Consider the following 24,050-nt stretch of genomic DNA (forward strand, 5'->3'; position numbering starts at 1 on the left):
CTGCAAATACTGATCCACGAAGTATTGTGTTTCTAAAGATCTGCTGTTAATTTAGACCTGAGCCCTTTGCTCAGAATGATCCATTTGCAGGAATCAGAGATTTTGGCTAAAGCACACATTGCCCAATCCTTAAAGTCAACAGCCCAAAGCCCTTAATATACTGACCATCTGACTGTGACCAAACAAGATTGAGAGCACATGCAATTGATCAGGGAATTGTTCAGATAACAGGCTCCAAGGTTTAGGATCATGAAACCCTGGAATGTTAAAGCTACAAGGGGCCTCTAGGATTGTTTGCTGCGATGTTCTCATTCTATAGACAAGGAGGTGAAACCCAGAGGGGTAACTCTTACCCAAAGCCAGACAACAGTCAGTATCGAAGCTAATGTCTTTGTAGTTGCAGGCAAGAGCCCTTTTCATGCTGGTGTTTATGAGGTTTGGAAAACTGACTGGGTCTTGGGAAAAGGTACCGCACAAGAGTGAGAATACCAAATGGCCTTTCAGTAAATCTTTCCCATTTTTGAGAGTTTTGGCAGCGATTCAGCATGACAATTGTTCCAGTTGTTCCAGCATTTGTGCAACAGTTAATCAAATAAACAGAGGGACTCAATGGGGTCCTAAAAACGAGATCTACCTCCACCACATTAGTAGATCTCTTGGATCACCCCTTTCTGTAAGTGTGATCACTCAAGTGTGAGAGCTCCAAGGGGTTTTAGAGGTTATCTGTATAGGCCAGTGGTTATCAAACTAGTTGTTTTGGGTTTTTTGTTTGTTTGTTTTTTAGTAAATTTATTGTTACAAGGAATTCTGTTACGTAAAGGAGATGTTCTGGTTGAATGGGTGGGTTTGGCTCTAGAGCTCCTCACCCCTATGACACTCCCAGATCATGCCCCATTGCTTACCTCCACTCCACTCCCTATCTTTTCTCTACCCCACCCCACTCTGCCCACTCCACCAAAACTTCCTTGGAATCCTGGATCTCCATGGTACAGTTCGGAAACTGCTGGTCTTGTTTAATTCCTTTATTTCAGATGAGGAAAGTGATGCACACAGTAGGGAAGGGTTTGCCCAGTGTTACACAGCTGGCCAACATCAGAGCCTGGGATGCTGGGAAAGAGTCCCATCTGTGTGTCTGCACACACACGAGTGTCCTGTGTTTCTCTCTCAACCCCTAGGTTCTGGCTTTTCCCACTCCATCGTGCCTGTGGTTCTGTCAGTTTACTTTCTCCATATCTCTCTCACTCCCCCTCCATCATTTCCTGAATCTCAACAGTTACTGCCTTTCACATGGACCATTATAATTGCCTCTCATCGCATCCTGGCCTCCGTCTCTCTCCCTTTCTGATCCTGTCCGCTCCCTTCTCTTCCAACCGCCTTTGAGGATGGAACCCCTTCTCCTTAATGTTGCATTCAAAGTTCTCTACAATCTGGGGCGCCTGCGTGGCTCAGTCTTTAAGCGTCTGCCTTTGGCTCAGGTCATGATCCCAGGTCCTGGGATCGAGCCCCGGGTGGGGTTCCCTGCTCCGCGGGGAGCCTGCTTCTCCCTCTGCCTCTGCCTGCCGCCTTTCCTACTTGTGCTCTTTCTCTGTCTGTCAAATAAATAAATAAAGCCTTAAAAAAAAAAAGGTCTCTACACTCTGCCTCAGTATCCCTTGTCATTTTGTCAGACCACTCACTGTTCCCCAAATTCATCGAGTGCAGGCCACCTCCATGCCTTGGTTCACTCTGTTCCCTACACGGGAACACTCCATGCGCCTCGGTCCCCTCCTCTGGAATAAAGGCCTTAAACAAGATTAGGGTTTCCTGAACTATTCCATGGAAATGTGGGATTCCAGCGAAGTTTTAGAGGGGGTAGGGTGAGGTGGGGTGGAGAAGTGATGGGAGTGGGGTGGGCATGAGGAGGTCTGCCTCCCCTGCTTCTGACTGCTTCCCTCCTGTCATTCAAGGCCCCAGTCAAATAGTACCTTCCTCCACAAACCTTCCTCAGTTCTGTTTTCTCTCTATGCTAGTAAGTTATGTCCAACCTTCTATGATTAGCCTTGTACTAAAGTTAGGGGTGAGCACGCCTGTCCTCCCCACAATAGGTAGCAATTTATTTACGGGCCGGAACTATTTTGAATCTTTGAATCTTAAGGTTCCAGTGTGGTGCTGATGCAAAAAAAAAAAACAAACAAAAAAAAAGCAACAAACTTAAATGTCCTATTATTGGGTAAACCAAACTCAGTTTATCCAAGTTCACACTTTTCCTTTTGATTCCTTTGAACACAGGAAGCTTCTGCACTTCCTGCTTTAGGAGAAGTATTAGGTTAAATGCCTAAACAGGTGCCCAACAGAATGATTTTTAAATTCCTTTGCATTTGCATCAGATAATTTATCTGAGTTTCATTGCCTACAGAGCAAATACAGAACAAGTATTTTTTTTTTTTTTTTAATGAGGCACATTGAAATTCCTGAATGCCAAGACCTGCACAGAGCCATGTTATCTTCAGGGCAGGTGTGAATGGCCTCTCAGTTATTTAGATTTCACGGTGTTGTGTAATCTATTCCTGGTGGGATTATTGAGAGATACTGTCATTTGCGATCTAATATTTTCACTGCTACTTTTCTCATTTCCCCAAAGCCCTCATGAAGTCTCCTTAAGTCAGAATTTCATGTTTCTTGTAAATATTCATGCTTTAGTCCATTAAGAGTTATGTTTCTCATAAAGAAGTACACTTTTATATATCCTGACAATGAAAAGGTTTTGTTCTTATGTCACATTTTGTAACAAATGTGGAAGGGGATATAAAGTTTAAAACCGTGGAATCCAAAAAACATAAGAAATTATATAGGAAATGAGTCTCACTTTATGCTGCTTCTCACATGCCTCCCAGCCCATCAAAAACGGCTTTGCAGAGGCAGGTCCAACTGCAGTAAGAGGACTGGGGTCAGGGGAGGTGCTCCTCTGCCATCTGGAGGCTCATTTGCTCCTGGCATTCCTAACCGTAATGATGAGGATGCGTTTTTCCCATGGAAACGCAGCCTTGCTTCTCAGTATTAGCTTCAGATACATCTTGGGCTTAAAAAGGTGGTTGTGGGCTGGCCCGAGTTCCCAACTGCCATGTATAATGATGTTTGAAGTTCCAAAAACCAATTTGCAAATTAAGGTTTGGAAACAAGCTTTTCGTAAATGTAGGACTGCTTGGATTCATTTCCAAGCCTAATTGAATTTTTAAGAGGAGCCTTTAAAAATCTGTAAACCTGACTCATTTCCATGCATTCATTCAACAAATATTCATTGAAGGTTTTCTGTGCCAGTTAGTGGTGCTGGACCAAGCGCTAAGAACATAAAAAAGGACAAAACACAGGTTCTGGCTTCACGATGATGTAGTCTTTTAACCTCTCACCCACTGCAGGACTGTAGGAAACTTTTCTCAGCCCTCCCGCCCCACACAACGCACGGATTCCCTGGTCCGCTCAGGGCTGTGGCTCCTGGCAGAGCAGTCTGGCCACCTGACCAGCTTAGCTACATTAGTGTTTTCCTCTTTCCTTTTTTCTTGTGACCATCTGAAAGAAATACAAGTTTCTTTTAACTTACACCTAAGGTAACTTAAGTACAATAAACTTAAGTTCATTTTGTGACTCAGTATCATATGTATATACACACACATAAATGTATTTGAAACAAATAGTTTACAGAACAGTGCGCACTCTTACTATGTACAATGCCCTTGGATATTTCTTTTTTTTTAAGATTGATTTATTTGAGAGAGAGAGTGTGAGTGGGGGGACAGGCAGAGGGGGAGAGAGAGACAATCTCAAGCAGACTCCACACTGAGTGTGGAGCCCGAGGTGGGCCTCGATCTCAGGACTCTGAAATCACAACCTGAGCCAAAATCGAGTGTCAGATGCTTAACCGACCGAGCCACCCAGGTGAACATATATTTCTCTTTTCTTTTAAGTTGTACTGCAGATTTCTCTTGTTTTCAACTTTATTGAGGTATAATTGGCAGATAAAGTTGTAATATCTTCAAAGTGTACATACAGTGTGGTGATTTGATAGACATATACATCATAAAAGATTCCCCCATCAAGTGAATTAACATGTGCATCACCTCCCATATTTACCTTTTTTTTAAAGATTTTATTTATTTATTTGAGAGAGAGAATGAGGTAGAGAGAGAGAGCATGAGAGGGGGGAGTCAGAGGGAGAAGCAGACTCCCTGCCGAGCAGGGAGCCCGATGCGGGACTCGATCCCGGGACTCCAGAATCATGACCTGAGCCGAAGGCAGTCGCTTACCCAACTGAGCCACCCAGCCTCCCCCCCTTTTTTTTTCTTCTTTCTTTTTTGGTGAGAACACTTAAGTTCTACTTTCTCAGCAAATTTCGGTTCTACAATACAGTATTATCCGCTATAGTCACCATGTTATAGGTTAGATCCTCAGACCTTATTCATCTTATAATATAACTGAAAGTGTGTACCCTTTTACCAGCCTTTCCCTATTTCCCCCACCATCCGACCCCTGGCAACCACCATTCTAGTTTGACCTGTTTTTTCTCTCTAATTCCACATATAAGTGATTCCATACAATATTTGTTTTCCTCTGTCTGGTTTATTTCACTCAGCATAATGCCTTCCAGGCTCATCCATGTTGTTGCAAAGGGCAAGATTTCCTTCCTTTTTAAGGCTGAATAATATTCTTATATCACATTTTCTTTATCCATTCCTCCATCAACAGACATTTAGGTTGTTTCCATACCTTGGCTATTGTGAATGATGCTCCAGTGAACATGAGAGCGCACCTCTTTTCAAGATAGTGACTGAGTTTCCTGCCTTCTAATATTTTCTGTACTTTTTAATTTCCTTTAAAAATGCTGGTCATGACCCATTAAATAGATTTCAGAAGCTGCAAATGAGTCACAGACTGAAGTTCGAAAACCACTGAACCTATCACGTGGTCTTGGTATGTCTGGCTGCCTTTGGAGCAGCTTAGGAAGCTCTGTCAGCCTAGTGGCCATCCGGCTGCCTGCTGCAGGAGTCAGCCCAGAGGCTCAAGGAGGGGCTTCTCAGAGGGAGATCAGAGGGTCTGGGTTCTGGTCTGGCTCCTTCAGTGACCAGCACTGTGATCTCAAGGAAGCCGCTGCAAGTTGCTGCCAACGTGGCTGTAAAATGGAGATGGGCATGCTTGCTGTGTGTGACTTGCAGGATGGCAAGGCCATCCAGTACAGTGACGTGCATTAAAGTATACGGAAAACATTAAGTACAAAGCAAATGCAAGTTATTGTTGAATAGCCTTGTTTTTCCCAATTAAAATTTAATATCAGAGGAACAACTTAGAGGGACCGTTTGTTCTTTATAGATTTGGAAAAAGATCCTTGCATGGACTATAATATTATGCAATTTCATAAATGAAAATCTCAGAGCGGCATTTGTGATGTTGTAACTAGGTTTGTATTTAGGAGCTCAGCTGGGTCATCCTCCCTCCTCTGCCATTAAATACTTTTTTCTGGTTATAAAACCAAGGAAGCAACTGGTGGTCAGTGAGCTTTTAACTCATGAGCCCATTTATGGGCTTTGCCAGATAGGGTCAGCTCCAGCCTGCCGGATTTATAAACACTAATTTCTACTGTTTTTAAGACTGCTTTTTTTTTTTTTATTAAAGACAACAGACATTAAACAAAAGTAACCAACAAAGGAGATAATTTTCTTTTAGAGAAAATATGGTACTTTTCTCATTGATCTTTACCTTTTTCTTTATAACTTTATTGTAAACCTCATCTCACACAGACATTGATTAGAATATGTCTGTTAAGTTGTGATATTCCTGTTTAGAGCCTGGTATTCTAGTCTGATATTTTCTATGCTGGTGAATTCCTCTTAGTTGCCCCTTACATGCTGGCTCATCCCGTCCCATTAGCTATCCATTTCTTTTCTTTACCTCTCCATGACTGCTTTCTGATCCTTACAAGGAATCTCTACACTCACTTTTTCTAGAATTCAATTCTCCAAAATGCCCTCTCTTTCACTTTGTACGTAACAGAGGGAAAATAAAATAGTAATATAATAAGGACTATATTCACTCCAAAGAGGAAATAAATTTGACACTTTTACTCTCTAAAGAGTGAAAACATTCTTTACACAGATCAGCAAGAAGCCACAGCTCCTAACTACCCTGTGTTTTCCAGAGAAAAAATACATAAAGTGCATAAAATTTAAGGAACTTTTTAAAGCTAGCTTTAAGCTAATATCATGACCTTTGTAGCTTCTGCATAAATACTCCCCATAGCTATGTAATAGATTGGTGTGATATGCTTAAGCACTGAATTGAAAAAGACTGTGTTCACATTTTAATAAACAGGTGAGGACCAGGGCTGTATGCTGAGGCATACTGAACCTTTGGAGAAGAAGGGATGGCTTTAAAGAGGAACCTGTTGCTCACCTCTGTCATCTGGCAGCTAAATTTTCTGGAGCGCAGAGCCACTGCTGGTTGGGGAAGGGGTCTCAGCACTCCTTCTACTGGGCAGACCCAGCTTGCACAGCGCAAATTCTTGACAGATGAGAAATTAAGAGCCAGATATCCTGACTCCCATATCTGTGTTTAGACCTTACTCATTACCAAGTGTGTGACCTTGAGAAGGTCACTTAGTTTCACTATGTCTAAGTTTCTTCATCTGTTAAAAAAAAAAAAAGCATACAAAATATGTGCCTTGCAGGCTTAGTGAAAAGTAAAAGAACCAGCTATGCAAACTCCCTTCCCTCTGAGCACCCCATTCCTAAAGCCCCCGGAAGAGGGGCAGCTTGATATCTTATGCCAACAGAACTACTGATGCTGGGGCAAAAGGCAGCTGAATTCGTTTTGTGATTGACATGTATTCACTAAAACATCCATCTAACTCCAGAAATATTAGAGGAACTCTTCATCTCAGATTTTAGTCGTTCCATTTACTACTTAAAGATGATAACCCAGGCGCACCTGGGTGGCTCAGTTGGTTAAGCATCTGACGCTTGGTTTTGGCTCAAGTCATGATCTCAGGGGTCTTGAAACTGAGCCCCACCTTGGGCTCAGCGCTCAGTGGGGAGTCAGCTTGAAGGTTCTTGCTCCCTGCCCCTCCCCCCACGCGCATGCGCGCGCTTTCACTCTGTTTCTCAAATAAATAAGTAAATCTTTTTAAAAAATGATAACCCATACTGCTATACTTTGGATAACTCTGAAGTTAAAGGAAACTTGTTAAAAGTGGACTTTTGGGGCAAAATACCGAATTACTACTTTTCCGACTTGGCCTAAACCAGACACATTATAAAGGAGGATGTAGTAAGAAGTAGGGATCTGTTGGCCAGAGATTTGAATGCCACCAGTCTCTAAGTGATCCTCACAACTGAGGACAAGTATAAATGAAGAATATTGACTTCGCAATCCAGATAAACTTGGATTCAGATTCTCATTGCGTCATCTTATTAACTGTGTGCCCTTGAGCAAATTACTTAATCTTGCTGACTTTTTCAGTTTTTCATGTACAAGAAGAGGAAACCATATGTAAAATGTGCCTGGCACGGTGCCTGGCACTTAGTAAGTGTTCACAAAGTTGTGTGTGTGTGTGTGGGGGGGTGATTAACAGTGATCATTATCAGGATGAACTTGGTGCCAAGGGGATGAATCTGAGGTAGCTTCTGGATAATCACAAAAACATGAGAGGCGGTGATGAGTTGTATTATGTCCTAGGACTGCCATAACAAAGTACCACAAACTGGGTGGCTTCGCACAACAGAACCTAATTGTCTCAGTTCTGGAGGCTAGAAGTCTGAAGTTAAGGTGTCTGCAGGGCCATGCTCCCTCTGAATCCTGTAGAGGGAGAATCCTTCCTTGCCTCTTCCAGATTCCGGTAGCCCCAGATGTTTCTTGTTTTGTGGCAGCATAGCCCTGATGCTTCTGTTACTTCATGTGACATTCTCCCTGTTTCTTTTCACATCATCTTCCCTCTGCATCTGTCCCTGTGTCCAAATGTCCCCCTTTTTATGAGAATGCCAGACAGATTAGGGCTCACCCTAATGAACTCACATTAACTTGACACGTCTGTAAAAGTATTATTTCCAAATAAGGTCACATCCTGAGGTACTGGGGGTTAGAACTTCAACATATATTTGGAGCGGGCGCACAATTCAACCCGTAGTGTGAGTATACAGACTTCCTAGAAGTGGGAATGCAACAGACCTGGCCATTAACTTCTACATTTTAAAGTTTGCAGGTTTCCAGAAGTTGGCAAATTAAAGCATCCTGTCAAGGCCTAACGTGACAGTGGTATTCTGCTATTAGCTGAGTAGTGAACACTTCCTGATCACAAGGGGGCAAAAGCCCCCCAGACTCAAGCCTAGGAGGGAGCTCTCATTTTCACCTAAGTGAAGGGCAGCCAGGAAGTGTGTACAGCCTCTTCTCATCCCCACAGAAACAGCCCTGAAGTCATAGATTGAACCGTGCCAGGTCCATAGGGAGTTAGGATAATCGGAAAGATTTATCTTCCACTTTCCCTCCCTCCCCTGTATCCATTTTTAAAATTTCTGACCTTACTTAAACATCATACTTGACCCAGGGAAGTGGTATGAGTCTGCCTCTCCTGGATCTGAAGATGTTGTAAAATATTCCCCCCACCCAGGGAATGAGGCCCAGTCACCCAGTTGCCCCGGGGAGCCCAAGAAGGCCAGTTTCACAAGCCCACCTCAGAGCTACAGGTAAATCCCTAACCAAGATCCTCAGATACCAGAAGAGCAAAGGTGAAAACTGAGCATATAAGAGGATAAATTTACAAGTTACAATAGAAGGTGTTTTAAGAAATCAGATGGACTGCTGGCCCAATGTAATGAACCACGCACCTAAATAAACAGTAGAAAATGCTGGAAATTGTGAAAAAAAATTTACTAACAAAGTAGAACCATTCAATCCTTAAATCGAATACCATATTAATTTCTAAGGGCTGCCATAGCAAACTAGCACATACTGGGTAGCTTAGCAGAACAGGCAGGGTTTCCTTCTGAGGGCTGTGAGGGAGACTCTGTTTCAGGCCTCTCTCCTGGTGGTTTGCTGGCAATCTTTGGCAGCCCTTGGTGTGTAGATTAATTAGTCTAATCTCTGCCTTCACATGACGTTCTGTCTTTCTATGCATAGTCTACCCTCCATGAATGTCCTTTTCTGTGTCCAAATTTACCCCTTTTATAGGGACACCTGTCAGATTGGGTAAGGGCCACCCCAGTGACCTCATCATAACCTGACTACCTCTGTAGAGGCCTTATTTCTCCATAAGATCACATTTTGAGGTATGAGGGAGGTAGGTCGTCGACATATCATTTTTAGAGAACACAGTTCAACCCATAGCAAGTACTGGAAGATTTAAAAATAGTTTAACATGACATTTCCTAGTTTAATTCATAAACAATGCATGGAATAATTTTCCAGGACAGTTAAAACGCCAGCTGGCTGAAGGATATTGGGGCAGTGGGGACATCTGGGTCCTCCGCTGATAGGCTGTCTGTCTAAAGCCATTCCAGTGAAAGTCAGAACCAACCTCCACACATAGAGCTCTGAACCATCAATTCTTCACTAAGGTTGGGTGTTAAGCCAGCCCCAAAGATGAATAGAGAAGGGGATTATCCTTTTCCAGTAGGACACGTGCATTTTCTGGCATGGGAAGATAAAGCTGTCTGATGATAAATTTCCATCTACATTTTAATGAGAAGTGACATGGATTATGAGAGCAAACAGAGAAAATGAGAGATAAAAGGCATTCCATTTATTGGACATTTTTCACCACAACTCTCCCCCTCCACCGTCTTCTCCTCAAAATAGAAAGCCAGAGAAAAGGTATTCAACGGCGGAGGAATAAGGGAATACCAATGGAAGATTAGAATCTTCCCCTGCATTTATTCTGCATTTCTGAGCCTTCTCTTGTGTCACTATGTGCAATGAAAAGGAGTTTAAGTTTCTCGAGTTAGAAAAACCTTTCTGCCGAGTTATCCCCTTCATGCTTGGAAACAGCAGCATGCTTTGGAAAACATACAAGCACAGAACCTAGATCCCATATGATGAGGAGGATAGTGATAACAGTAAGTTAATAAAAATGGTTAACACTCATCAAGTACCTACCATGTGCCAAGCACTGCTGTGAGTACTTTACAAATAGCAGTTCATTTAATCCTTCACCAGTACTACAAATTAAGTGCCACTACCTCCCATTTTACAGATGAAAATGAGGCCAGAGAGGTTGATTCCCTGGCCCGGCCGCCGTCTCCCCGCCTGGATGTGTGTAACGACTGGGCCCTGGCCCCTGGCTGAGTGGCGCCTGGTGGTTCCCTTGCTCTCTCCAGCTTAACACTTAACGGATGTTGTTCCCTGCCTGTGCTCTCACAGCTCTAACCTCTGGTCTGCGTGGGAGAATCTGGCAGCAACTGTAATATGACATCAGATCCTGCTTGATGAGCAAGTGTCCTCCTGGCAAAGCAGGGCCGGGGAGGGTGAGACGGATGGTCTCCACGGGTCTGGGATCATCCATGGCTCTTTCCCTTAAATAACCAGCCCAGGACGCGAAGGCCCACAAAGAGGTAGTGAGAGACCTGGACTTCCGAAAACTAGCAACACCTCTCACTTCTTTGTGATTAATAGCACATGACTTTCTTATGCCAATTAAAAGCAAATAAACTGTCCAACGATTTTGAACTTCTCCGTATCTTAACTTCTAAACCCTGTCTTGTCACAGTCAGAGAATTGAAATGGAATGTGGTAAGTTGTAGTGGTGCGAGGAACCCAAACCTTGGGCTCAGCCAGAAGGTAGCTAAAATCCAATGTGTGTTACTCTTGAAAAAGTGATTTGACTCCTCTGTGTCGGCTCTGCTCATCTAGACTGTAAAATACAAGTAATCGTGTCTCCTCAGTGTTATTGTAAGGATTAGATGAAACGCATCCCGTCCATTGCCTGGCACCTACTAAGGCCTGCACAGATGGGAGTTATCACCCTTAAATAAGCTTCCTCGTCCTTTTAAACAATTTGTTAGCTTCACTCTTTCAAAGTCAAGGTTGGCTGGTCTAGTACATCCCCCTCTTTTTTTTTTTTTTAATCACCCATGTTACTGTTTGTTTTTAAATAGACAATGGCTGTTGTGTTTGCCTTTTTAGCCTTAGAAGTGTTACCTACAGCTTTAACAAGGAGTCAAATTTAGCAGAGTTAGTTGTTAGCAGCAACCTAGCCCCAGGGGGGTGACATGATCCTGGGGCCTCCTACAATCTCCCAGGGGCCTGAACACCCTTTGTGTAGAGGTCCCTGGGGGAACTTGAGGACTTCAGTTCTCTCTGGCAGGCTTCAGAGCAACTCATCTGAGCAGAACACCACGATATTATGGCATCTTTGAGACAGAGAAAGAGCACCAGTCAGAAAAGCCCCAATTTATGGTGTTGTCCTAGCTCTGAAGGCAATCACTCAGCACCACCAAGCCTATTTCCTCAACTGTGAAGTGAAAAGATAATAGTGTCTATCTCACTGATATTGTAAAGATCATCAGAACATGCACATGATGGAGGTGTTTTGTAAATTACAAAAAGTTAGAATTGTAATCCATTATTGCTTGGATAGATCTGAGTTCATGAGTTGGCTCCGAAAACAGCTTCGCTACTAAACAGGATGGATTAACAGGACAGCCCTGCTGACACAGATTATAACAGGGCAATGTCTCGTTTTGACAGGAAGCCCTTCCCACTTGCACTAATACCATAGACAAAGCCTACTTTGGATGGTGGTACATTGTGACAAAAGGAGGAAGGTAGTAAGGTAGGGTGAGGGTCAGAGCAAGGAGAGGGCATCTCTGTGGGCAGGTGAGAGGAGAAGCAGGAAGACAAGAGGAACAGGACTTCGCTTTTGCTCCAGGTTAAAAAAAAAAAAAGGCAAATGACACCTCTAGGTTCAGATGGATGCTCTAGAACTGGGGCAACCCTTCTCGAAGGTTAAGACCAGGTACTCACTGATGATAAATATTCAGCTCCCTGGAAGCTTTCAACTTAAAATTTCTTTGACTGCATTTCTAAGTTTCAAAAACAGCCTTCGAAAAAAATGCATTAAAAAAAATATTAGGATTGTGGTTTTTTTGGTTTGGCCTTTAAAAAAAAATTTTTTTTTTAATCCAAAACCATAATTGTGGCCTACCAAGATGGATTCTCCTCCCATACAGCGAGGATTTAATTTTTCCAGTCCCCTCCCTTGGTGCCTGTTATCCTCTTTTGGTTTTTGATGAAGTGCACATGTTCTAGAAGCCGCTCCTGGGCCTCAGACATGAGCGGCTCTCTGGCCACTGCCAGTGTCCTAATAAGGGAATGAACATGCTCCTGTTGCTGAGGTAAGAGGAGTCAGGCGGTGGAGGATATTTTTGCTGATTGAGGAGGATAAGGTGTGGTTTGGCAGGTACCCTTTGGTTGGGCTGGCTCCCGACCGAGGTCTTCTCTTTTTGCTGTTCGAATTCCGTAACAGACTGTAAGAATTGTTTCCTCACAGATCCTGAGCTGAGTTTTAAGAACATCATCCTGACACAGATCATCCATGATAGGGAAGAAATAGGAGTTGGGGGTTATGTCATGTTTTTATCATGAGAAGTGAACTGTTCCCAGCTGCCAGGCCTGCTCCTCCAAGGGACTGCCACCAGCCAATGAAGGGTGGGATCAGACTCCATCAAATTTGGTCAACGGGGAGAACAAGGAATATGCCACTCAGGGTATTTAGCCAGTGTTGAATAAGTGTAAAAAAATTTCCGTGCATAATATTAAGTAACACCTACTTTTTGCTTATAAATACTGATACACCTCAATTTAAAAAATAAAAGAAACAAAAAGAACTTGGCATTAGGATCATAAGGGCAAGTGGCACCATCTGTTTCCTCTCTGATCTCTAAATACTTGCCGGTGGCTTCTCTCTCCACTCCTGTTTTCTGAATGGCTCTACACTACCTTTTCACATAACTGCAACTGGCCCAAACTCTCCCTAAGTCGACCATAATGAATCAGTGTTTCTCAATGTGGTTGTACACTGGACTCACTTGGGGAGCTTTAATGCCTGGATAATAACCCCAGCGGGTCTGATTTTATTGGTCTGGGGCACAGCTTGGGCAGAGGGATTTTTTTTTTTAAAGGTTTATTTATTTATCTGAGAGAGAGAGAGAGAGAGTGCAGGGGGAGGGACAGAGGGAGGAGAAAGAGAATCTCAAGCAGGCTCCGTGCTCTGCAGGGCTCAATTCCAGGACCTGATCATGACCTGAACCAAAATCAAGAGTTGTCTGCTTAACCAACTGAGCCACCCAGGTGCCCCGGGGCAGAGGGATTTTTAAAAACTCCCCCAGGTGATTCTAATGCATAGCGAGGCTGAGAACCAGTGTTCTGAATGTATCCTCTATTGTGTCATCCAGCCCCCAGATGTCAGGACCAGGCTCTTTTTCTTTCTGATGTTTTGAAACCTTTAAAGAAAATACAGTATATATATGAAACAGGTCAGACAGGTTTCCTCTCTGATTGGAAGGTTCAGTTCAGTTGTTTTAAGCCTAACAGTAGGGAATTGTGCTTTCAACCAAAATCAACTTCTAGACACATGGGTATTGTCTACACTTCATTTCTTCTGCATGCAAGAAGTGAAATTCTCTTCCGGGTAGTCAAAAAACCGTGTATCCCTTCCAATGTCAAATAATGAAATTATAATCTTAATGTTTTTCCTCTGTGTTTATGGAAATTATTCATCCCTTGATAGCTAATTTAGTTAATAAATGCTTCTTTATTTGGTTTTTCTTTTAATACTAAGTCCATTTTACATCCTGAAATTGTGCAATTGCTATCTGTGGCAAGGATAGAATGATATGATTGGGGAATTTTAAAAAATTCTTTTACACCATCCGTCTCCACAAGTAGGATCTGGGAGTGCAGTACCAGCATGGGGAGAAGTTTTGAACTTTGGAAGAGTCACAGATTAATTTAATGTCCAGAATAACTCATTGCTCTCAACTTCTTTACTGGAAATTTCATTACCAAGGAAGAAAGGTCATTTAGAAATTCAGGAGAGCAGCATGAGCAAGGAAAATAAATTAGAAAATCATCACCTTAAAACTGACTAACAAGGGACGCCTGGATGGCTCAGTCGTTAAGCATCTTCCTTCAGCTCAGGTCATGATCCCAGGGTCCTGGGATCGAGCCCTGCATCGGGCTCCCTGCTCGGCGGGAAGCCTGCTTCTCCCTCTCCCGCTCCCCCTGCTTGTGTTCCCTCTCTTGCTGTGTCTCTCTCTGTCAAATAAATAAATAAAATCTTAAAAAAATAAAAAATAATAACTGACTAACAAGTTATTAGTATGATGAAATTAGCCTGGGCAAGTAAGTTGAACAAGAAAAGAATAGAGCTGAGGAGGAAACCCAATGGAAGACACAAAAGAAACTACAAAATAAATGGTAGGCAGAGAATTTCAAAGAGGAAGCTATGGCCAGCAGTGTCAAAGGCCTCTGTGAGGTCAAATAAAATGGGGTCTATAAAGGGCCATTGGACACTTTGTTTCAAAGTATAACTCTAGAGAGCACAAGCCTGTAATACAATGTCATTTTGAGGTGGTGGCTACTAATGTCTGGATCAAAAATAATCAATATATTATTCTGAGACATTTAATAACCAAACTGAACTGTTCTTTTAGATCTTTTATTAAACTAATTTAAAAAGCCTAACTCTGATACTAAATGTAAAAGTGACAAAACAGCCCATGCTATAGCGGAATGAGCTATTTTGGACTATCTTAACAATTTAGCCAATGAATTACAGAATCAGTTTCAGCTAGAGCACTTGAAAATATTTCTAAAGGAATAGTTAAATCACACTTGCTTGTTCACCTACTTGTACTGAATTATTTTTGCTTTTCACAGACATTGCAAAAGGCCAAAACCAACACTAGGCCGGTAGGGAGAAGAGAGAGAATAGAGGGATATAAGGCATTTACAAGGGAAGATGATAACGAGAGGGGTTATGAGGGAAACACATACTCTAGAGTAGCAGGAAAACATAGAACATCTGCTCTGTTCATGAGCCAAGCCAAGGCCAGTCATCTGACAAGAAGAGAGACAGGCTGATGGCAGGTGTGCATATGCACACACTCACACACAAGCTCTTAAAGCAAGCCAGGGTCCCCAGTTAACTGGAAAACACCAGTTGACTCAATTTGACTTTAGCCCCTGCTTATTGACTAGGTTCAAAAGTCAAATATCTTTCCTGTCCATAACCATTTGGTTCTTCTTAACTAGAAAAACACATTTTTCAGCTCTGTCTCAAGGGGACTTTCTGTATGTAGTTGGAACATAATGCCACCTACAGAGAAAGTAGCATACAAATGAGAAACAGATTTACAATAAATGCATTAAAACTTTTGCATTGTGGACCAATGAGCAAAATTCTCTAGGTACCTACCCAGGCAGACACTGGCAAGAAGGCTTTGACTAGTGGTTGCTTACAACTTCTGGTGGAAAGGAATTGAAAGAAATGTTAAGGGTTGAGGTTCTATCTTCTGTATTTTTTGCTAGCCCTTTTCTGTCTCCATAGACTTGAGGCTGTCACTATCACTCCTAGGTTGGTTTAATATAGCTCTGTTCCATCACTTCATAGTATTGAAGCTTAAACCTGAGAGATTATTTCTTCCCTTGATGAATGATCATGTTTCAGCTTCTAGAAATCATGATCAGAGAACAAGCCCCATGGGCCATCCAACATGGCAGCAGGCATAGCCAGGTTTTCCTGGTTCATATTCACAAGCCAGTATGGAGCGTCTGCCTTCTTGGCAACGCACAAAGCTTCTGAATATGCCTTTGGGAAATGACCCCACTGTGTGTGCTTTTGTTGTTGAAAAAATATATGCACCTTTGGAACACGCTTTGTGGTAGCCTTCTCCCATTGATAAAGCTTTAATAACACTATTTTTTCAGTAATACTCAGGAGCCTAGTATAGAATTGTTGGTCTTTCCTTGGTCATGAAACTGAGTCACATTTCACTGATCTGTCCTTTTGGGCACCATTGTTATTTTGTATTTGGCTCTAGAACTTTTAAATGGCTCCATGTTGGCCTAGCTTTCCTTTCCATGTCTGATTCAGAGAAATCCATGTGAACTTAGGCAATTCACCTCATGTGCAAGGAACTGAATTGGGCTTCATCATTGTTAATTAGCCTCCATAATTGCTGTTGCTCAATGTCTTATGCCATATGCCTTTCTTGAATTCAATTACTAAAAAAAAAAAAAAAAAAAAAAACTCACCTTATTAAATACCTACTTTATGCAAGGCACATTAGGGAAGAGGGCTAAAAATATATATAAAACATAATTCTTGCTTTCAACAAACATGACATGAAAGATCAGATGATACACAAATAACTTCAAGGCAGTATGTGACAAATGTCTGAAATGACAACAGAGATTTCACAGGAGGGCAAGAGTTCCTTCCAGTTGACTTCCATTATGTCTGTAAGACTTAACAGAGAAGTGTAGCCTTTGAGCTGGCCTTGAGGGATAGAGTAAATCGCTCTAGGTATAAATGGAGAGGATGAAGGAGCATTCTGAGTAGAAGCTTGATCAAAGGAAAGAAAGCAAAAGAGTATGAGATAAAGTTAAAAGAACAGGAAATGAAGCTTGACTAATAGTGATCATGCTTTCTGGCACTGGCACCTTCACTCGGTCCGTCTTTCCAGTCACATGTGACTGGTCCTGAGGGAAGAGCAAGAGTTTCACCCCCAGAGGGGAGGACAGCCCCTGCCTTTTCGCACAATGGGACCCCTTGCAATTGACTTGTAACTGGATAAGTGGATTTGCGGATGATATAGCTTATCTAGTTTAAATGAAACTAACCTTCACAAAATGGATGTGGATTTCTGGACTTAAAAGAATTTCTACAGGGGCGGCTGGCTGGCTCCGTCGGTAGAGCATGTGACTCTTGATCTCCGGGTCATGAGTTCGAGCGCTGCATTGAGGGTAGAGTTTACTTTAAAAAAAAAAAGAGAAAGAGAGAATTTCGGCAGAAACGTCATGTCGAAGGTAATACTAATCCTGCGAGCCCAAGAAGACAATGAGAACGTGGCAGAGCTGTTACTAATGCTGTGAGCGCACATGAGCACTTGCTTCCTCAGCTACACACTTAACTTGTTCCTTTCAGGGAAGGCGAATTTACAACAGAAATGGGGAGTGTAACTGCTTTTCAGAAGAAACTCATGCCACGGAGAGGTCTTTTGAAAAATGACCCCATTGTCTGTGATTTTGTTGTTACAAAAGATGTAAATGTGTAACCCACCAGTATTAACAGAGCTTCACACCTCACCTTGGAAACGTTTTCTAATCTCTTTGCATTTCAGTAGATTTGAAGCTGTTTCTTAAAGATGTAAAATGAAAACACCTTTGGATTACTTTGGATGAACAACTGGTTGACATCAAGACAGACATAAATTTTCTCAGCAGGTTTCATCAAAGAACTGCATGCTTGGTTGGGGGAGGTTGAATCTATTCGTATCATGCTTCAATATGCCAGGCCAATGATATGTTCTTACCATTTGAATCTACATATCTTTTTTTTTTAAAGATTTTATTTATATGAGAGAGAGAGTGAGAGAGAGCACGAGCAGGGGGAAGGGCAGAGGGAGAGGGAGAAGCAGGCTCTCTGCTGAGTAGGGAGCCCAATGCAGGGCTTGATCCCAGGACCATGGGAATCATGATCTGAGCCGAAGACAGAGGCTTAACCGACTGAGCCACCCAGGCGCTCCTGAATCTACATATCTTTTAAGGGCTCTTTAAAAAACTAAATTTTGGCTGTCATTTAAAACCAAGTGTCGAGATAAATTGTTACAGAATTTCAAATTACTGATCACAATCTGTTAAACTAAGAGTTTTCAAAAAAGCTTTTATGAACATTAATAAATTAAACATTAAATATTGGTTTTTTGTTTCATTCTATCCTTTTAAAATTTGTTTGTGTTTTTTTAAGATTATTTTTTGAGAGAAAGTGAGAGAGAGAGAGTGTGTGCATGAGCAGGGGGGAGGAGCAGAGGAAGAGGGAGAAGCAGGCTCCCTGATGTGGGACTCAATCCCAGGACCCTGGGATCGTGACCTGAGCCAAAGGCAGACGCTTAACTGACTGAGCCACCCAGGCATCCCTCTGTGTTTTACAGATCTATAAACATTTTAGATAGCACTATAAATAAATCAGTATGCATATATGTATATATATAAACATATATATACATATATACATATATATATATATATACATATATGTTTAATTTTTTAACTGATAGGAATATACTATAAAATTTTTTTGAGACCATTGGCTTAGATCAGGGTTCGGTACACTTTTTTTGTGAAGGGCTAGATGGTCTATATTTTCAAATTTGTGGCAAATATGCCCCCTGTCATAATTACTTAACTCTGGTATTGAAGTCTGAAAGTAGCCACAGACAATATGGGCATGGCTACATTCCAGTAAAACTATTTACAAAAACAGGATGTGGGCTGATTTTGTCCTTGGGCCATAGTTTGCCAGTCCCTGGCTTAGATGATGGAAGATATTTGCTGAGCTACAGAGTGCCCTAAGAAAGCCCCTGCAGTGTCGTGTCATAGGTGAGAAAGACAACGGTGATGGGAACTACATAGACTTGCATCTGGTCCTGATTTTGTAATGACTTGTATGAATCACTTCGCCTCTTAGACCCTAGGTTACCATGTATAAAATGTGGAGCTTGGGTTGAAAATAACCTCCCAAATCCCTTCTAGTTGAGTCATTCCATGGTCCTAATATCTCATCGCCTTGCCACATTTGTGGATTTTTACTAGGACCTGATTTCCAAGCAGAAGCCATGAAAGTCTGATTTAACTCTGTGGGCAAAGTGAGTACAAAACAGTGGAGAAGGTGGCAAAAATAAGAGAGGACAGAAATACTGTTCTAAAAACTGGAAAGTCCCAGCTTATGGCTCTTGAAGGATCCTTTACAGTGTTGCTGTTGTCAACGATGGTCGGAGACTGCTCCTCTTGTAGCTAAGATGTGCGGAGCCCTTGATAGTGGGGAGCTGGCCCCTTATCCCCGGAGTGAATGAAATACCCAGAGTGGAGACTGAAACTAGAAAATCCTCCCTCTGTGCTGCCCGGGGGCCTCTGCCACGGAAGGAGCCTATCTCCTTAAGCTTTGTAAAATGTTTGGTTTACTCCTGCAATTCTGAGGAGCTGTCTTTCTGCGTCTGCCAAGCACAACTGGACCTTCACTAATGCCCTTCACGCACTCCAAGCCCCGGCCAGACTGAACTGTTTGCTTTTCCACGTCCATATTTCCTGACTCTGCAACCTTACCGTTTGAGCGCTGTGTATGTGGATAGGGCCTCTTCCGTTCCCCCCCCCCCAGTCCTAAAAAATCCAGCTCAAATACCACTTCCTCCATGAAGCCTTCTCTGATCCCTCAGCCGGCAATGCCTTCTTCTTCCTCTAAACTCTAGATGACTGTATCAGTAAGTCTCCTGTGATATTTACCACATTTTATCTGCTCTTGCATTCTTACACATGTCTTTGCTTCCCTACCAGATTAGAAACTCCTTTCAGGAGTTTAATTTATCCTGGTTTCCACTCTCAGTGGCTTGAACAGAGGAGATGTTCAATAAATATCTGTTGAGTGGATGTCCTGATTCTGGCCACCTGAGGGTCCGTTTGCAGTTATGAGGGGCTTTTTCCCACTACCACAAGTTAAGACCCTACCTTCATATCTGGCCCAGCACCCACCACGTCGTCCTCAGAATCTAGACCCCTCAGGCACCCCCTTTTGCTGCCCACAGCTCCCCACCCTGATGTCGCACCCAAATTTAACTGTCCTCCCCTCAAAGTTTAGGTCCCACATGGATCACCGGTTTGATTGGGGAGAGGAATGTACACAAGATTAGAAACCTATAAGCCAATGCCAATGCTATAACTTTATAATTTGTAGTAGTTATCTCCCAACTGAAAGCAGTGCCTTGTGTACCAGGTAACAGTTTTAAGGAACTAGTGATTGCTTTAGTATCTAGTCAGGAGAGAGCATAAACCTTGTTGGTTAATAATCTATTGTTGGGATAGAAATCTGCTGCTGTGTGACAGATACCCTCAGTAATTTAAGTACTGTGCCAGAATGTCTCTAATGCTCGTGTTTCCCTCTCTCTCAGAGCCCTGGCTGTCTGATTCTTAAGCTGTTGGTGATTCTAATTCAATTAACACATACACACATGGAGGTGCTTCATTATTTAATATTGCTCTGTTAAAGTGTTCTCATTTTTATAGGGGTCTTCTGTTAACTCAGAGGGAGTCTTTAAGCATGGAAGGTTTTTGTGTGGTTTGGTTTGGTCAGGCTGGCTCTTAACCAAGTCAAAACAAATAGGTGTTTGCTTTTTTTCCCTCTGCAGTGAGCAGGCCCAGTGTTGGGTAAGGTTTCTGTTGACTTAGGAAGATGATCCACCAAGTGCAGAGCAAACTCCTTGACTTCTTTTCCCAACGGTAGGGAGGTTGGACCCATTAGCAATGGTTGGCTCCCAAGTCCTCTGCAAGAATAAATGTTCTTTCCAAAGGGCCAAACATCCAGGATTTGGCCCATCATTTTCTATTTCCTGTCTCCACTCAAGATTTGTCTTTCTATTTGCTACCACTTGTAAACAAAACTTTGCAGTTCTAGCGCTTGGAGGGGAGCTATGCGCCAGCTGGATGCTAGGTAAGTTTGTGCAATACCTCTGGGGTCAGGAAGGTAGTAACCACCCCAAAATATGCTTTCTTGTCAGAGTGACACTCACGTATTTCAGCGGAGGTGCTGGAAACAATGCTTCCGTGTCAGATCTGTCAGTATAGTGGAGCTTTCTGTTTCTGAGGAAGAGAGGAAGGATGGAAGGGGGGTGGAGGGAAGATGGGAGGCTATCCACCCAACGGAAAAAAGTGGAGCCAACAGAGAGTACCAGGAAAGAGGAAATGAAGAGTAAATCTTTTTCCACTTAAGAAAAATGAGAGTGGAAGCAGGAAAACTCCAGAGGGTGCTTTTGGGGGAGGAGAGGATCATAAAAGGCCTGTTATGAAAATCCATTACTCATAAACTTTCCTGCAGTAAGCCCTGCCTGTCTGGAGAGGATGCGAAGAGTCCTCTCAGCCGACACAGGACACGTGACATCAGTTAGCAGGACCCGCGTGCCACGGACCGTTTCCGTCCGCATGTCTGCAATACCACTTTCCCCTTTCAGGGATTCCCTTTAATTAGTCACAGGTTCGTAATCCCCACTTAAGGGCATCTTGTTTTCCTTCTTGCAGTCGCCTTATTCCTTTTGTCAAATGTTTACCAATGAGACAGCCGTACCATCATTGGAAGCTAACACCACGTGAAATAATGAGCCTTTGTACCACACCGCACAAATATTTTGAATTTGGGGCTAAGACCTGAATTTCTAGATCACACTAAGCATAAGATTTCATCTAACATGAGTTTGTATTTTCACATTCAAAGATGGAAAGGGAAATTTCTGTTCCTAGGAGTCTTTGGCTATGAAAAGAATCTGCTTGTATATGTATCTGCCATCAGACACCGTCGCTCCAAATTGGCCAGTGGGAACATGGGGGTCCTCCCTGCACCCTGCTCTGGGGCAGCTGTTGAGCCAGTTGTATATCTGGGTGCAGACCTAATGCAAAAGAAAGAACTCGGGGTGCCTGGGTGGCTCAGTCATTGAGCATCTGCCTTCGGCTCGGGTCATGATCCCGGGCTCCTGGGATCCAGTCCCACATCGGGCTCCCTGCTCCGCGAGAAGCCTGCTTCTCCTTCTCCCTCTCCCCCTGCTTGTGTTCCCTCTCTCGCTGTGTCGCTCTCTGTCAAATAACTAACTTACTTAATTAATTAATTAAAGAACTGGTAAAATATAGTGTTGCCAGTCACAGACACCTGGGTGTGAATTGCTTTAGCATGTTTTACTTGAAAAAAATTAAGCCCAAGGTTTATTGTCCACATCTACTGTGCGCATTAAAGCAAGATTGTCCTTTTAATACATACAGCAGTCAGGGAACAGCCCCAAGTCAGATTTTACTTTTTTTTTTTTTTTAAGATTTTATTTATTTGAGAGAGAGAATGAGATAGAGAGAGAGCATGAGGGGGGAGGGTCCGAGGGAGAAGCAGACTCACCGCTGAGCAGGGAGCCCGATGCGGGACTCGATCCCGGGACTCCGGGATCATGACCCGAGCCGAAGGCAGTCGCTCAACCAACTGAGCCACCCAGGCGCCCCAGATTTTACTTTTGATTGACATTTTAAAAAGCCTAAGTTCATAATGACTGTATTTATTTAAGATTCTTATTATTTAATATTTCTTGGTAGACAAAGAATCCTAGGTTGGGGATGAAGAAAAGGTAGTATTTATGAAAACACAGTAATTGGGTTTATCTCTATTAGCCATGTTTTATACCAGTTGAATAATAAGAGTTGAAAGAGAGAAAAGTTTATTTTAATTCTTTTATTGACCCCTTAAACATTTCTTACTCATTTTCATTCATTTTGACCAAAGTTTAACATGAATAACCAAGTGAGGAGCAAAGTGGATCTTCTCCATCATCAACCTACTCTTTCCATACCTACGCTTTCTAAACCTTTATAAATGAAACAGTGACCTGTTTGGATCTGACCATGTTTATTGTTTTAACAGGGCGGGATAGTGGGAGGGATGCAAAGGCAGTCCGGTCTGTGACAAAATAAAGAGATTTTAGTTTAATCTCAGGAAACTGTCACGGAATTATTCCTCCAAAATCTGTACTAAATAGGTTTGACAGATGCTTTGTTCCTTTCAAAAATAACTGTGATAAAAAGTAGCAATTCAGTGGAGATGCCTGGGTGGCTTGGTCTGTTAAGCATCAACTGTTAATTTCGGCTCAGGTCATGATCTTGGGGTCCTGAGATCGAGCCCCGAGTTGGGCTCCCCACTCAGCTGGGCATTCCCTCCCTCTGCCCCTACCCCCCCACTCTCTATCTCTCTCTCAAATAAATAAATAAGATCTTCTAAAAAGAATAGTAATTCAGTAAGAAAGTAAATCCAGATTCTGTTCATTTAGTTCTACCGAATATCACTAACCATCTATGGACTTTCAAAAAGAAAATGGTATCTGGGGCACCTGGGTAGCTCAGTCGTTAAGTGGCTGCCTTTGGCTTAGGCCATGATCTTAGGATCCTGGGATCAAGCCCCGCATCGGGCTCCCTGCTCAGTGGGAAGCCTGCTTCTCCCTTTCCCACTCCCCCTGCTTGTGTTACCTCTCTCGCTGAGTCTCTCTGTGTCAAATAAATAAAATCTTAAAAAAAAAAAGAAAAGAAAATGGTACTAATTGAATAGTTAGATATTAATCCCAGTCTCAAGAAATGTTTGGAAAACCCTGTGCATCCATCCTTCTAAACTACAGCTGTTCATATAAGCATAGATGAATCTCGGAAATATAGTTTTATGAAAGAAACTAACCATAGAATGCATACAGTATGATTACATAAAGTTTTAAGAAGGCAAAACTAAAAAATAAATTGTTGAGGCATGTATACCTTGGAAATAAAACTACAAAGAAAAGTAGAATAATTAAAATAACCCAAAATTTGGGTTAGAGGTTATTCGGAGGCATTTAAACACAGATCTGGACTGACTGAAGAGGGCGCAAACGAGTCTCCAAGGTGCTGGTGCTTTTAGCTGGCTGTTTCATTATCTTTTAAAGCGGTCATGTATTATACATAGTATGCGTTCATTTACAGGTACAATATGTTATGCTAAACATCTTTTTAATTTAAAATATTGATCCCAGTTAGAATCCATATTTTAAAACATTTCCTGTGGCTACCTGCATCGATTCAGAAATGAGTCTCTGAACTTGGGCGTCAGCCGACCCTAGGGCAGGACCATTCTGAGAACAGTGTGCCCGTCAGCCCTTAGTTACGGTACAAGCCGGAGTCCCCGAGTCAGAACTCCCAGCGCCTCCAGGTCTCTTCTGACCACGCACGCGCAGTCAGACCTGATCTAGCCATTCGACAGGACATTGCGGTCC

General features: G+C 42.6%; 1 protein-coding gene across 7 annotated transcripts in view; it reads left to right on the plus strand.

Annotated features, from left to right (window-relative positions):
• Positions 1–24,050, plus strand: part of CALD1 (caldesmon 1) — a 181,419-nt gene that overhangs the window by 109,944 nt on the left and 47,425 nt on the right. The gene's annotated exons all lie outside the window — the stretch shown is intronic.

Source organism: Callorhinus ursinus, unplaced genomic scaffold (genome assembly GCF_003265705.2).
Source record: "Callorhinus ursinus isolate GAN/ISIS: 27379988/994484 unplaced genomic scaffold, GSC_fseal_2.0 scaffold12, whole genome shotgun sequence".
Lineage (NCBI taxonomy): Eukaryota > Metazoa > Chordata > Mammalia > Carnivora > Otariidae > Callorhinus > Callorhinus ursinus.